The sequence below is a fragment of the Homalodisca vitripennis genome, chromosome 1, assembly GCF_021130785.1.
Source record: "Homalodisca vitripennis isolate AUS2020 chromosome 1, UT_GWSS_2.1, whole genome shotgun sequence".
In the NCBI taxonomy this organism is placed as follows: domain Eukaryota; kingdom Metazoa; phylum Arthropoda; class Insecta; order Hemiptera; family Cicadellidae; genus Homalodisca; species Homalodisca vitripennis.
In genome coordinates this window covers 107,005,125-107,022,946 of record NC_060207.1, presented here as the reverse complement: position 1 = coordinate 107,022,946, position 17,822 = coordinate 107,005,125, and the positions used below count along the sequence as shown (strand labels likewise).

At 30.9% G+C, this 17,822-nt stretch overlaps 1 protein-coding gene across 1 annotated transcript in view; it reads left to right on the top strand.

Annotated features, from left to right (window-relative positions):
• The first annotated feature begins 12,932 nt into the window (after nt 1-12,932).
• LOC124368768 (ornithine decarboxylase-like) overlaps nt 12,933-17,822 on the top strand; it is a 59,285-nt gene continuing 54,395 nt past the window's right edge. The window contains exon 1 of the mRNA XM_046826124.1: nt 12,933-13,112. The gene's annotated coding sequence lies outside the window, so the exon portion shown is untranslated. The remainder of the gene's footprint in view (nt 13,113-17,822) is intronic.

Here is a 17,822-nt window from a genome sequence, read left to right as displayed (position 1 = left end):
TTAATTATTTCCCTTATAATATATAATGTTGTATGTTATTGTGGTTTATATTTCCCTTTTAATATCTCCTGACAGATTTTCCATTAAAGTCAACTTTGTTAGTTCAGATCAGATTTTTATATAACGGTTTTTTACGTTTCGGTAAAGCTGTCAGTCTACTTTAAAAGTACGTGGAAAACATAACAATGCGTGGGAGACACAGTCAACTTTATAATCTTATACAGGCGTGACAGGGATAACACTTGTAGTTCTAAATCATCTGGTGGTGGCGTGATGATTGCGGTAAAAAAAATATCCCTACCAACCTATATTACGTGTCTATATTAGAGAGTCTCTTTGTTTCATTAAAGTTCTCTGCTGAAACGGCTCACTCTCGATTGTGTCTATATCCCTTTTGGGACTCCACTCTCGACGTATGGAGATTACTCCGAAGAAGTCTAGTCTAAGATTACCATTAAATTTTTGTGTAAAACGGTGTATCTAAAGCAGTTAAAAACAACAACAACAAAAATGAGGAATTTTAAAAGAATAACCAATCTACAGATATTTTATCAACATGTTAATTATGTAAGGACTAAAGTTATTGAATTTAAAAAATCCGTAACCCTTTAAACTCACAACATAATTATTCTTAATTACGTTCTGAACCTAATTTAACTCTTAATATTGCGATATATGAACTTGGTTTTTCCAATTACCACATGTACAGTAAAGATATCTGTAAATATTATCATTAACTGCAATAACCTGCAGGCTCACAATCTGTCCGGACGGGCCACAAATTTGCCAGTTGGGTTGCTGCTGATACTAGCACTGTGGTAATTATCGCACGAGCTCTGTCAGCGTAGACCAGACCATCATTACCGTCGCTCGCCTGCTTTTCTTGTGCAGCTACACGCACTACATTTCAAACAATCGGTTGTATCGCCTGAGCTGTAGGCACTACACAATATCTGAAATCGCTGCTGTCTGACAGAACGGATTACAGCTGTCACTGGAGATTCAACTTTAGACTATAGTTTGTTGTTGTATGTTTGTATTAAACTGTAAATAACTCCCTGTATTATATGTATATACGGTTGTTAACCCTCCAGGTGCTGACATCGCGTAGCGCGATGTTAGCGTACCTGTTTCCAGTGCTGACCTCGCGGAGCGCGATGTCAGAAACGCGATCTCTTTAAACCACGCTAGTGGCTATATATTACGGAATATCACGAACTATTTTATATAGTATTAAACTAGAAGAAATGCGGAACTCGTTATACTCTATGGAGCACGTCTTTGCTCAAAGACCGGCGCTATACGACAGCTGTTTCTAAGCGTATGTTTATTTCCAAGTCATACGGTTCGGTCGTTCTGTTTATTGCTGTTCCGTCGTTGTTTGCATCATACCTTTGGTGTTGTAGTTGACTATTACTGTTTTATATTGTGTTTTATTGTAAAAATGAGTGAATTAAGTAGGTCTAGTGCAATAAGGAATGTGAAAGGTGTTACAATGTAGTACACAATGTTTCAAATATCACTGATTTTTTTACGTGTTACAATTTATCGTTTTTTGCTCTGAGTGAATTCTGTCAATATGTAAACCCATAAGATGTATATACTTTTGGGTTCATTATTAAATTACCTACAACTTGTATATCTTGGATTTTTATTTTCATAACTTTGGTGAAATGATATCTAAGCTCAAAGTGAAAAAATAAAAACTTTTTTTTTTTTTTTGTCAAGATTTACATTCAGCAATATTTTACCATGTAAAGGTAAGTCATATAAGTATTATTATCATATTCTGTGATCTTTCCTGAAAATAATGATATATAATATGTAGTATTTACATTAAGGTAACAGTATATAAAAAAAAAACTTTCTAAACGCTTGCAAACATACTGAAAAATGCCCAGCACTTAAGGCAGTTCTAACCAGCACTTGGAGGGTTAAATTAAATATACCTTCCGGCTCAGTCAGAAGAAAGGTAGATCGCAATGGACCGTGGTCTCTAAATAATTTCAAACTGAAGACGCATTACTAGTTTAGATGTTTGATTAACACAGCACCGATTGGACAATAACCTTCAATATTGACTTGTTAATGTAAAATCGTAACATTTTCAAACTTTAGAAAGCCAATAATCTTGAAATGTCTTTATAAAAACAAGGATTTAATTTAGTTAAAATTAATCCAACATGGTTTGTAAATATATTAACGTATTAGGGTTCAATAAAATACTTCTATAATGTTAAACGGCCACCATTTTAAAACTCGAAAAATTATAAAAAAATAAATTGCTTGGATTACTTGACAATTTTATGAAAACTGTTGATTTTGATTTATCTCGTGAAATACACAAAATAAAAATTTGTCGAAATACGAATGCCGCCATCTAGAAACAGTGTGTATGTTAAGATTGGCTAACGAACTCATCCAAACTACGAATCCAACGCTTATTGACTAAAAAAGGTTTTTTAGATGTACACATGACGTATATATTTTCTTATAGGTCCAACAATACAAACATTATTACGACAACGGAAATACGTTACACCGAAAGAAGATTATAATTACCGAAATTTAACGCTTTATGACCGAAGTAGACTTTTCAAATTAACGTAAAGAGTTAAGAATGCCTTGTTGTACCAGGCGCAGTTAGGGCTAAGAAACCATTAATAACAAATCTGGGTATTAACGGCTAAAAGGTGATATCCGAAACACCACTAACGGCTAGGCAGGGCGCCGCTTACAAGTACAGGAATGCTCAGCGATCACCCATCCAACAGCGTCCACGCTTGACTTTGTTTGATTTGGTTATTTGACTATAACCGTCGTACCCGTTACACCATGTCATTAGCAACTTACATAATTTCTTGGTCGGATCAATAAAAATCAAACACTATTACTGCAACAAAAATAATTTAGATCGGAAATAAATTATAATCGCCGGATATTGTTTGCTTTTTGTCCGAAAAAAACACTTCAGCCCTACGACATATGTATATATTTTCCTAATTTGAGCAAACATGCAAATATCAGTTCGTTGCCAGAAATACTTTTGACAAATAGTGGATTACAATAGGAGAAGTAGAGGCTACTCAGGCATCGGGAATAACATAGATTGAAAGAAGATGTAAGCAGTGGCATAGCTACCTTGGGTGGCACCCGATGTGGAAGTTGGTGGTGTCACTCTATCGAAAGTAAAAAGCAATAAATTTTACATGATAAAGGTCATCGATCATTTATTATTTATAATATTGAAGAAATGGCAAAACAATAATAACTAAGACAGAAAAGGAATTGTTATACAATTAAAATTTCTTCTTTGTAGCTTTGACAGCTGCAAACTCAGCAATAACTTCCTTGAAATTTATATTTTGAATTGCAATTGTTCGATGGCTAATATACCAAGATTGCTAAGATGCGATTGGGTCATTGTTGCCTGCAAATAGTTTTTATTAATTTTAATTTACTGAAACACCTCTCACATAAAGCTACGGACATGCAAACCGTAATGAACAATTTCACTGCAATCGTAAGATTTGGAAGAGATTCTGTAAAATCCCATTCTACAATAAACTTTAAAAAATGTAGAGACACCCAATCTTCTATCACTATGGAATAATATATGTTTAACAATTCACGCCAACCAAACACAACGCACTTCACAAAACAAATGAGAAATGTCAAAACAAAACTGAACGTCAAAGATCACCAGTATGGAACGGTGAATCCCCCACGACAGCGTCAGGCTCTTTTGCGGGAATCCTCGAATTATATATAGAGCTGAGTTAGTGCTAGTGGAAGAATCCCCAAAAAAGAAATTTTTGTACTAGCGATTTATTTTTGTTTGTTTGTACATTGTTTTTAAAGTTGAGAGACCGGGTGGGTGTCACCCCAAAAAAGGCGACACCCAGTGCTGCCCGCCCCCGCCGTCCCCTTTGCTACGCCACTGGATGTAAGGGCCAAAATAGAAAATGTTTGACTAAAGTAATGTTCTTGCCTTCTACGGACTTAATATTTTTAAACTCTGGCTTAAAATAGTTCAAATGTTGCTGAAATTGGAGATATTCATTTAAATATTTATAGAATGTTACAGATAAATTTGTATATTTTATTAGTACTCATAAAAACTGCTGCACTCTCTGACTTTAGGGCCCGAAACATAGCTCTTTAAACTTTAGTTCTAAGTGTATTAGGATATTGGAATATCTTCCAGTAATCATCACTTATTTTTAGGAGTGTTTATTATACCATTTAAAAAGGATATGCATAAAAAAGGTAACTGCTAGTAAACAACAACAAAATGGGATGTGAACAGTGACATAGCCAGATAACATTTTTGGTGGAAGGGAGGATTTGAAATGTCGAAACGATTTCAGAAAGTTCTACCCCGCGGAAATTTTAGAGAATTGCAATTTTAGAATAATATTACTTTAGCAATGTTTCCTGCTTGAATAAATCCTACAGGTAAGTAAGTATTTAAAAGAAAAATTACCAGCTTGTCAATATTTTAAAGATTTGTGTTCTTAAAACTAGTTAAAAGGTTTTTTAGAAATGGACCACTCGTAGTTAAACTCAAATAAATTACTTGCTTTAAAGGAAATGTTTTTAACGTAAAGTAATACAGCTGCCCTTAATTTTACTTTACAAAGTAGTTTTTACAATCAGTCTCGATCAAATAACTATAATCTGTATGCTGTAACATGTATTCAATTTTTTTTTGTGTATTATAGAAAAATGGGATATGCAGACGCGATTAATGAATTTGAGTCGGTTGTAGAGATTTTTATCACCCTGGGAGAATTTATAGTTATTCAAATGTGTTATACTTTTTTGTAAGATAAGTTATAACAATGGCAAGTGTCTAAAATCCTACTATTGTTTCAGAATCTATAATTAATAGCAATATGACAGGCCACGTTTTTGAAAAAATATTAAATATAAATATAGCTGGAAAAAAACACAATTTTTATGTATTTTTACTTTATAGAAAATGTACTGTGCATACACTAGTATTTTGCTCGAGTTTTGTGCACACAAAGTCATTTGCAAATAAAATAAACAGCACGTATCCCTTACAGAACATTGGAGTACTCCGTAAGTGATGTTTCTAAAAATGCTCTATATAAGTCTGGTTACTGCAGTTGTGGTTAAGCCTTGTTGCTGCTAGGAGAACAAGGCTCCAACCAGCTTGAAGCAGCTGTCTACACAGCCGTCAACATGGCAATCAGAAATGCCTTGGCAATTATCTGATGGTTAATGAAAACAAGACTATTCTTGGGAAGAAAAAAAATAGCAAGGAAAATGACTAGACTTAGAGGAAGTCAATTCCACAAAATATCTTGGTTGATGAAAATCTCAATTAGACTTTGTATATAAACTCACCATACAACAAACTTAGAACAAGAGTACACGTGATTCGTAGAATTAAGCCTTTTAGTGACCCAGTGAATGCTAAGACTGCATATCACGCTCTGTATGAATTCTACTGTAATAAATGCAGTCTGGGAAATACTAAGAAAAAATACTGGGAACTATAGTGGGATATCTGCAACAAGTAATATACCATACAAAAAAGCTTGTAATCTTCGCCCAAGAAAGGCCTGCAGAGAAATCTTCAAAGCCCTAAAATTTCTCACTGAATATATATATATATATATATATATATATATATATATATATATATAGATAAATGTACAATCCATCATGTATATACCATAATCATTATTTTCATGTATTTCGTTTATTAAAAATGCAACATTTACGTGTTAAAATTGTCAAACTAATGCTATAACATATAGAAAAGTAATTAATTAAAATCTTGTACTACAACACATATTTATAAGTATTCAAGTCTATATTAAGTTTAAATACTTTACTTTATTCATTATATTTTCTTAATGTAGTTGTTTGATAAGGTCCAAATTTATTTAAATTTGGTATTCATCAGTTAGGTAATACAAATATTTGTCTATCCTCTATTTAATAGAGTAGGATCCATGATAAATTTTGAAGAATTTAGTGGTTACACTCTATGCTTTTTTATATAGGTGTTTATATAATTTTAAACTCTACTGAGAGGAAGCTGCCACAAAACCATCATGTAAATAGTAATAGTTTATCACCGACAAGGTGGCCTCATTTGACTCTATCAGTTATGAGGCCTCACTTTGACCTAATTTTCTCTTCTGTATCCTCAAGGATTCAATCCAAAAATTACTCACAATGGCCAAAGAAAACAAATGAAATAAGAATGGCTTACAATTTTTAAATTTTCGTGCTATAAATCAACAACTGGAGAGAGCTTCTCACACAATCATCCCTAAAAATATATATTTCAGCAGTTTATTAAAACATTTACATTCAAATCGAACTTAATCGATAAGCCTTAATAAAAAACCATCATGAGATCAAGAAACCAAGAGGAAATCAGTCTGAACTATATGTCAGCTGAATCATTACAAGGGTCTACAGAACTTTGTGTTGAAAACACTAATAGTAGTAGTAGCAACATGAATAAAAAATATTAAAATGGTATTGTAATCGTTTAAAGTTTGGGAAACCAGTTATTCATTTAACAATATACTGCAACACAAACTAGCTAGAAATATTATCATCTGTTATTGAAAACGAATTCCCAGGAGATCATCCTGACATTGTTTCTAAGGTACTTAAAGATAAACTTTTTGGTTGAGCGTTAGCGTAGCCTATTACTCGAGAGGGTTGACAAATTTTATTTATCTCTGTCTGTCTGTCCGCCCGTTATCTCAAAAACAAACTGACATATAGATTTGAATGTTTGCAGGATGCTTCATTTCTATTAATTTGATGGTGGTGCATGTCACTTCATGGCATTCTTCTGAGCATTAACGTATATTTTTACATAAGACTTATGGACAAGGAGACAAAGGGAGATAAATAAATTTCTAAATAGAGAACAATCATTTGAGAATTTTACATGCAACATTTTTATTCATAGAGTAAAAAATATTAAGAGTGGAAAGTCAGTGTTAAGTAGGTGACAAAAATGATTTGATTTCAGCACACTCTTGCGTTGTAATACTCTTCCTAACTCATCAGAGTGTTTATTATTTTAACACTGCTATAAAACTCAATGAACAATAATGTAAATGTATCAATTGGCAAAATATCTCGAGAAAGATTTTGCATTAAATTTTGCATGAAACCATTTTTACATATATGAATGAGTTCTATGCTGGTGCACGTCCAACCATGAAATTTGACTGAACGTAATTGAAGACTATCATTCAGTATGTTGGCATAATTCCTTTTCCTAGGGGAATGTAAATATTCTTGTGAAAGTAAAAAGCTATAGATCTGAAATTTTGCAAGCAACATATGCGAAACCTGTTAGTAATCTTGGCAAGAACACTACTTTAGTCAAAATTGTCTATTTTGGCCCTAACATCTTCTTTCAATCTACACTATTCCTAATACCCAAGTAGCGTCTACTTCTCGTGACTGTATTCCACTATCGGTCAAAAGTATTTCTGATGACGTAGTGATGTTTACAATTCTACCCTTACTAGGAAAATATATACATATGTAGGGCTGAAGAGTTTTTTCGGACAACAAGCAACTATATCTAACTAAAGTAGCTGGACAGTTCAAAGTTACAGCCTCAAACTACTAAAAAATGTAGTGATAAAATATTTATTATCATATTTTCAAGTCTGTTTTATACTTCATACTTGTATCTTAAAAACATTCTAGTTGTATAGTTCAATAGTTGAGTTATATTCAATAAATGAAGTAAAGTTTAAGTATCTAAGTTTAATGTTTACAAAAATACGTGTTAAGAAAATACCTTAACACAACTAAACTAATTTTGGTCAAACAGTAATAATAGCTTTACGTGGAAAATTCAGCTAGTAGGTCAATGAATTGAAAGAATAACAAAATTGTACTAGAAGTGGATAGTCAAATGTATGGGAGGAACTCGACGGAGGATATTTTACTGAGATCCAATGGAAAGAACAAGAAATCAAAAGACTTCATAAGACAATTAAAAACCTATACAGGATGCAAGAGATAAGACAATTACCGTATTCTGATTTTAAAGAGTTACTGGATAATGCCATGGAAGGAATTGCAGTACAATGGTGGCAAATAGCTGGGGAAGATGTTAAAATTATTGATAACATGGAAGAAGAGATAACGAATAAAAGTAGGAACAATGACATACAGAAGGGAATCAAATAAAGAAGAGAATAAAGTAGTAAAGTTTGGAAGGAGTATTAACCTGAAAAGTGTACTTTACTGATACAATCTTGATCTGCAAAATATTGCATAAAAAATGGGTGAGAGAGACATGGTGATCACTTTGAGTGAGCAGTTCAAAAGGGAAATACAAATTATTAAAGAGTACAACAAAAATTCGATAAAACAATTTGATCAAAGTTTAAACAGAGAGGATATAGATGAATGGAATGCAAAATTTAAAAGAAATTGTAAAGATATAGTTGGAAATAAATTCAGACGGCAAAAACAATTTAATTACTAAGAGAGGAGAGAACTTACACCGATAGAAAGAAACAAAAAATCACAGACTCTAGATTTAAACCAGCGGAATGGAAATCCAAGATATGAAAGAAAGATACCTTACTAGAGACATAACAATGGAAATAGGAGATACCATATTGGAGACAACCTTGAAGAAAAAGAAACGGATATTAAAAAATCTAAGTCATAATATTTATCTATCCAAAAATTAATTCAGTAATAATAAATTAAATTAATAATAAATTATAGGTGATATTTATTCTGCTAAAGAGCAAAACTGGATATGTACAAATTTCAAAATGGCCATCTTGTTATAAGTAGACTCCACAGTAAACTATAATCAGAAATTAATTTAGATTTTTTCACCTTTGTACCCAAGGAATTATACTTTATTTAATGAAATGGTATGTGCAAAATTAAATAACAAGTTCTTAGCAACAAATACAAATCTTAGAAATTATTTATAACCCACGAATTATCATAACAATATTTATTTAATGAATGTTAGAAATATTTTATTGATTGCGGTGTGGATAATGTCTGAAGCAATTACAAGAAGTTTTTAATATCTTGAAATATATGGCTAAACGAAATTTGAAAATTGATTGCAACCTGTGATAGAATGTAAATCAAATACTCATTCAACTATATAAGACTATATAGGAATTAACTGTGAGGGAAGAGATGATAAATTGGCATGTGATTTTGTCAAAATTTTACCAACAAGCACAGGAGGCGTGAAATATATCTCTGTCATCTCATATGTTTTACCAAGGTTATTTAGTTATATCCAGTTAAGAAGATAAACACGAATACAGTTCTAAATAAGGTTTTCAATGAATGTATTCCAATGTATGTAATACCTGACAGAGTTCAATCAGATAATAAAACTCAATTTATAAATAGTTAATATATTAGGAAATTAGGGAGCAGTGATGTTATATTTATATTTAGTACCATAAAGGAACCTCAAATAAACATGTCTGAGAAACATAGTTGTTCAATATACATGTCTAACAAATATTCAAAACATTTAAAGAAAAATTAGGAATATATGTTGTAGAGATAAGAAACAATTGTTTAATCATACACTCTGGATTAATAACTGTTTCAGCCAAATGGCATAGCAATACTACAGGATTTACTCCTAATGACAGTAAAGTTACTAGATTTTGGGAACCACATATTCATATGTTGCAAAATTTTTAATGTTACTTTTTTAATGTTACTAAATTTATTTTTCTCAGTAGGGAACTAAGAAGATACCAGATATGTATGTTAAATTAAACATACATGAGAAATGTACAGAATGAATTGTTATCAGTTCTCTCCTTCTCGTACAATTTTGTTTTTCTTTCAATCCATTGACCTCCTGTTTGATATTTTCTGTAATTTATTTTTGTTTGTCTAGTTTATATTTTCTTCTATGTGTTTGTCATTCGGGTTATATAGCATTTCAGCATTCTGCATGTGTTCTTATTTAACATAATTTTCAATGTATTTTATTTCTCAACTTATTTCCTCCTGAATTTTAGTGATCTTCCTTTCAATTTTCTAATCTTGCTCTTTCAACCTCTCTTCGACCACTTCCTTGAATACCATCTGCTCTGTTCATCGGTAATGATCCAGAAGTACTTAATAATTATTATTATATTTGTTACTTTCAAGATCTAACAGTGTCCTTTTTAGTGAAATCATTTATGATGTAATATGATGGAATCTTATGAAAATTTTTTCACTCAAATGCAGGCATATATCAGGTAATTTTTATTTTAGTGCCCATGGTTAAGAGGTTGAAAAGTTAAATAAAAGTTTTACTGGCTCATTTCAGATTTTGCATGTGTTGAAGTATACATTTTTAGTTTAATTAAGTTACATTTCTAATACCACAGTTGAGTCCCTATCCTAATATCCCAATCAAGGAAATACATACAAATAAAGGTCTCAGAAACTTGTTTTGATCAAAAACATATACTTCCGGCCCTTTTAATTTATATCCGGTGTAAGATATCTTCAGGGTTTAAGTTAAGTTTGTCTTATTGTCCCATTAAGAAAATATATATACCTATGAAGGATTGAAAAGATGGTCTATGACCTTTAACGAACGGTCTAAAAGTGTCTATGCCCACTGTTCATATAGTCTAATGCGGTGCCACAGTTATGTTTGCATTGTCCTTATAAAGAAAATGTATACATATGTTGCATATGTTGGTTTTTAAGCCCTACTCAAAAGTCTACTATCAATCCTTGTAATCTATTTCAGGTCTAAGATACTTCAAATGCTATAATTGGATTTGCCATTTTAATTAAAATTAGAAAATAAATAAACTTACGAAAGAATGAAAAGTTTCAGTCTTTAATATCTATTCTTCCTTGAAATACATCAAGGGTATTGATCAGTTCGTTTTCAAGACATTTTGCGGACAGATAAACAGGCAGATAGATAGATAAAGAAAAATATATATTTTCCAGCTCCTCAAGTGATAGGCTTTACTAACGCTAAGCTATCAAATAACTTTTTGCAATAAAAAGTATACTATATCAACGTATATGTCTCCAGGAGGGTTCACTCCTGGTTGGCTTATATCTTTTGATTTAACCCACACTGGGTATAGCAAAACCTGTTACTTAAATAAAGACAATTCTATGGATGTCCAGGAGTGGCACATCATTGACCAAAAATGTCTAGATATTGGGGTGCAAGGGTAGATCAATAGGTCAATTCTACTGCCGGAGATCACTGCCATGCAGTCATAAGCTAGACTAGACATAAGGGCGCCAAGGCTGGTACAGAGCCTCCTCTTACACATCTTGAATATCCTGTCTCTATGTAAGCAAGCTTAAAAATCCTGTTAAGACTAATTGTAATTAGAGATTTCTTGTGTCCTTGTGAAGAAAAACTAATACATTTTAATGTTATGTCAAATTAAATTTTTTTAGATTCAAGGATAAAAAGTTCAAGGAACTTAATGAATTAAATTCAATTTATTATTTATCAAATGTTATTATTTAAATATAAATAATATGTATAAAATATTTAAAGTTTTTTGAAACATCAACATTTGGATATTGAAACTGATACAAAGACTCAAATAAGAGCCATGTATGTTTTAAGATCTGAAGCTGTTAACCAAGAACAGGAATTTTGAAGTGAAATTTAAATAATTTCATGCCTATGTGTAAAAACTGTTTCACTCTTCAACATCAGGGTCCCAAACCACTGTTCTTTCAACTTAAATCTAAAATGGAAGGGGTTGGAATATCTTTGAGTATATTCCTTACTTAAGGAGTGTCTAGAATGTCATACAAAAAGAACATGTCAATGGAAAAACAAAGTAACTTTAACTTCATCCAACAACTGGTTTATTTGACTGACAATATTCATCTGCCAATTTCAGTGCTGTAAAGTATCTAAGCTGTTGGTTTGGATCTTCTGTAAAAGTTCCTGCATATAAGTAACACTTATATATGAAAACTGATAGGCGTGTCATTAGTGAGTCTAATAAATATATAGGGCATAAGACTGCTGATCCCTAAGTTGTAAAAACCCAAACTTTCATTACTTTGGGCATATACTTCGATAAACATGACATATTAAGAAGAGACATATTATTCTGGTTAAATGTTAGAGAGGGCTTCTTAGCTCTAACTTCGCCTGGTAAAATAAGACATTTTTATTTTACTTTTACTTTACATATTCATTTGATTTGACATATACTATTATAGGGTAATAATTGAACAACAACAAAATTTTTTAAACAGTTGTGTTTATTTACCAATATTTGTATATTGCAACATATAAAACATTAGTTTATAATTTAATGTATAAAAAATAAATACTTAAATAATAATAGTAGAATATACAAAATATTGATTGTTTCCTCGTCCTCTGCAGGAATGAAGACTGAAGAGCATACTCATAATCTAGAAATATCAAACAATCATATCCATCTTACAAGGCTAGAAATGAAAATTAAAATAAAATGTTTAAGTGAAACCTAATTACAGATGATAACCAAATATATTTCTTAACTTCACTAATAATATGAAATCAATAACATATAAAACAAATTAATTTGTTTGAGTAAATTTCTAGATATAGTTGAATCATAGTTTTCAGGCAAATTTTATTGAAACAAGTAAGTTCTTGCTTCTCATTGGGCAGCAGACGATATATTTGCGCAGTTAAATAGTCCCCGAAGAAAATAGTTTTTGTAGTTTAAATATTAAGAGAAACCAATAACCACTAATTATCATATTATTATCACATATTTAAGTTTATCCGACGTAATAGAATAAAATGTCAGTTATAATTCTATTTTATTGATTTCAATGTTTGTACTGCTCATTGATATTTCTATGTAAACGGTTTTGTTGTCTGCTTCTGCTAGCTGCTACACCAGAGCACTCTACAATCGTAGATTCTTCCTTTAATATTTGAACCTTGGATGGTGGCAGACCGTTCAGTTCGTGTCAAGTGGTGTGTTCGAGTGTTTCGCTTAAAACGTAAAATTTTTCTATTTTAAAGTGGCTACATATCTTCCACCATTCCGCAACTAATCAAGGGCCAGCCGAAAGGGTGGCTTCCTTCCAATAAGGTATGAATACTATTAATTTTTTCAGTGTTTTTGGAACCATAATATAACCTTATCTTGAAAAGTCTTGTTTTGCGGCTTGTTTGGTTACTCGTTCTTTACAGGAATTAGTTTATAAGTTCGTTGATATTTGTAAAATTAATTTAGTAATAGGCTATAATTTTTCCAATATTTTTTACTTTGGTAAACAATCAACACCTAGATACAACGTTGAAAAGTAGGCTAATTTCTTTAAATTTAATTTGAGACAAACGTCAGTATCCATATGGGAATTCATAACTTTTTTGCGTTTAGTTTAATTATTCAAATTTGTTCAGCAAAAGGATTTACAACGGATATTGCAACAAGTTCATAATTGTTACTTTTTCTATATTTTATTGTTTGGTTTGTGGCACAAGTATTACACAATAAGCGCAATATGAAGGTAATATTATTTACTAAATTTTAATACTATCTAATAGTACTATTAGGTAAATTATTGGTATTTATTTACAATACCGTGACCATGAAAAATGGACTTTTTTTCATGGGTTGGGCATTTATAGCCAAGTATTATTATCACAGGTGCATATAAACTGGGGGGAAAGTATATCATTGTATTATATTGATGCCTTTCGGCCATTATTGCATTAAGAATGGAAAATAACCGACAAAATTTTGTCGAACAACACTTGGAGGGTTAAGGATCAGGGGCATCACGTGATCTGGGATTCGACTTTTGCAAGCTCGAGTTAATTTTTTTTTCTAAAAGAGCAAGCAGTGCGCAGCACTGCGCAGCGGGCAGGCATCGTTGACAGGATTAACGTCATCATTTCAGTAAAATTGCCAGAGGTACTGTCAAAAACAGAGTTTTCAGAGGATTTCAAAAAATCGTAACTCCTTTGATTTTCGTTGCCGACGAATTTTTTCTTCACTATTGTTTTCAGGAAAAATTGTAGTTTTCAGGAAAAAAAAATTAACATACCTTTCCATGGTCACGATTTTGTAAATTGATACCAAATTATTATATTCATCTTTTCTTAAGTACATCTGTTTGTTAATAAATATTATTGATGTTCCGTAAGATAATGTTCTAATCCGCTTAAGAGTAGTAGTCTAATGATGGTCTGGTATGTTCTAAGGATCATAAATAAGGTTTTATGTTATTCTTGTGTATTTTTATTTCATAACAGCCTATGTAATATTTATAACAGTATTAGTCAGCTGAAAACAAGGTTGTACATAGTTACATTTAAAATTAATTTGATAGAGAACAACAGAACGAAATTTTGAGATTTTTCTGTTATTGCTTATTGTGTGGAAGGTGTAATTTGCCAGCTATTCTTAACATATGGTAAAATGTAGGTACAGATTTTATGTGTAAAGTCTTCTGATTCTAACCTTCAACAATTAAGGACTCTTCCGTTTTTAAACTCCAGTCTATAGGAGGAAGTTGAAACAAAATACTACCTGTATTGTATAGCAAAATTGTATTAGATTTAGCTTGTAATGATATGATTGCTGTATGCAATGATAACAATGACCTAACATTTAATTTCATGAAGAGATCAGATGTAAAATGTAAAACATATGTAAGGTAAATCCTAAGATTTGTTGTAATTTGACATATAAAAAGAAATTAAAAATTAAAATAGGCTAGAGAACATAAAATTATAGATCATTATATCATCAATATTTCTGATTATCTAAACTATCGAACAGAACAAAACCAAAATGTTGAACCAAACTACGTTGTAGCTGTTTTAAGTATATAAAATTACCATTTTTTATTTTAATATTGAATTGAATTAATCACAAATGAATGTTATAGCTCTTGATAATATCATTATTACGTATTTCAAAACCAATTTCCTTTCAAGTAACCGATTTGAATAATTTAAATGTACCTAATTGTTATTGGTATACCTACAGATCACAGCACAATCCATACCTATAGGCTCACTTACATACGTGTCTATTTTTATACATGTCCATTCATATGTCTCCAAATGAGTAATAGGACAAAATTATGAGTAGATACAAAATTTCTATGATGACTTGGAGTTGATGCTAAAACAACGTGGTAGGGTAAGTTTAAACTGCATATAAATTATTTAGATCCATGACCATATTTTGTAGGTGTAGTACATCATTAATGAACAACTTTTAAACAATAATTACATCAATTAATTCAATACATATGAATGTCTAATACCATTCTATAATCTTAATACGTGCTGCGTACATTTATTGCTCATGCACTCAGATAGGCATATTAATAATTTTGATGTAAGATTAAATTTGAAAATTTAGTAAAATGTTCCAATTTACTATATAAAAAGGCACATTTAAAATGTTTTAAGTGTGATAACCTAGTAATTAATGTAATAATTATATTACATAGTAAATTCTGTAGAATGTTAAATTTATATAGCCTATTTTTATTTATGGACTATCAAAAGTCCAATAACAAATCTTGTATTGTTGATCAGACCAAGGTTAAAAATTAATGCCATTCAATTGGAAGTAGTATTGAAGTTTTGGTGCCATTTTTGCAGGGGGTAAACACACTAAATTATGTCTCATCGGCTTATTTTAAATCTTCTAACTTTGTTTCAGTTTTTATGTTTAAACTGAAGGTATTTTCATCATACTGTTAGTTGATGTAGAACATGTTTATACGTGTTTATAAATTGTTTTTATACGTGGTGAATAATAGAGGTTAGTTACATACAGTTCTTACTAGATGTTTTTATACAATACTGTGAAAGTTAGAATCATCTAGTATACATTTCATGAAGCCAGTGTAATACTAGGTTGGATTATAGTATTATTTTTAACAAATATATTAATTTTTATAATAATTTTACAGTGTTGATAATCTATGTGTACTTGCAGTATAATTTTCCAGTTCAGTACTATAACGTGTTATGCAATGTGTATTTTTTCTCCAAAAAAGTGCTAATAAATGTTTAAAATGTGAAAATATATAAACTAATATCTAGAAGCCTAAAATGTGCATAATAATACTGTTTTAGTAAATTACAACTTGGTATATGTTTAGTGAATGAAATCCATTTAGGGATCATCAAGTCAGTTAGTTAGAATTAGAATTTGCAAGTAACAAAGTTGTCTTATTTTTATTAATTTATATTAATGTATTTAATATAAAACAAGTAATATTTTTATAAATAAATTATCTGAATAGTTTTAACTGATTTAATAAGTGTGAGGAAAATGTAATCCATAATTAAGAACAAAAAATATTATGATTAGCATAGGTATACCACAGATATCATGACAGAGAGCTATACGTAAATTAACATAAGGTGCAGTAAAAGACCTCATAATTGACGTAACTTGGGATCCCCTCCTATCCATGATAACGTTATCACTGCTGAGTTCGTGCGTCAGCTGCCACATGCCCACCTTCGACTTGCCTTGCTCTCTCAGCTTCTTCTTTCGTATCCAATTATTTTTGATCAATTAATCTGATTTTCTTTAATTACTGCGTATGCTTATATAATTAAATAGCAAATTGTTTAAAACTTGTATTAATTTTCTTATTATGTAACTCTTATATATAAATATCCCAGTAGATATTTACACTGTAGGGAATAGTGCTAATTATAATTTACAAAGAAGCCGAAGTAGGAAGCCGTAGAAGTTAAGTTTTTCATAAATGTTGGTGTCGTCAGTGAACCACAAATAGATTGGAGCTTGCCGCACTCAACATGTGGAGCTGTTAGCATTAGCTAGCTGCTGTACGTGGGCTTTCAGTTCAGTCACCATGGAGATTGGGTTACGAGTAATGGGAAACAGTGAAATAAAAGTTCTAACGTTGCAACAGCTCCGGGTCAGAGGTACTAAATCCACGAAATTGTAACAAGGTTGCGTATTATAATAATTTTAGCAAAATCTTATTTATCTCTACTTTTAACTCTTACATACTGTAAGGATTCGGTGTATTTCCATTAAACATAAGCTTATTTAGTCATCAAATTTCAGGGACAAGTTGCTTACAATTCAAGAACTTTTTATAAATAAGCCTTGTAAGCCAATTACAGATAACTTGGTATAACCAATGAGCGTAACAATATAGCGCATTCCTTGCAGCCTTTGTTCAAATTACCCTTAACAAAGTTTGAATGCCAGTGTAATGGATAAAACTTAGTTCTTTTGACAAATAACTTTAAAACATTCTTTAAACGTTATCACCTATCTCGGTACGTTATTATTCCTGTGATTCCTGTGACGGTCCGAAATTCCCCAACACGGAACTTGGGACTGTGATAAATACTGCCAGTTCATGACTTTTTGTAACCGTATTGTAAATTTCATAATGTGAGTATGATAAACAAATACAAATAATTCTCCATTCATTTTGTAATATAGAACAATTTATTTTGATATTAGCTGTAAATTACGATATTGTCTGTTCTTTCCATCTCACTAAGGTAGTTAGTTAACGTCTTCTGCAATATGCAAGTTTTGAATAACATTTAAAAATATGAATCATGTATAAATAATATTCAATTATAGATTAAATTTGTAGTGCTTTAAATACGCATTCGATGTTTTCCCAATTGATTTTATAAAATATGTATTGTCATGTTTTATATATATATATATATATATATATATATATATATATATATATATATATGACTTGAGAAAAAACCCACCCCAAACGACGGTTTAATACTTTTTTAACCATTTCTTGTAAAGCAATTA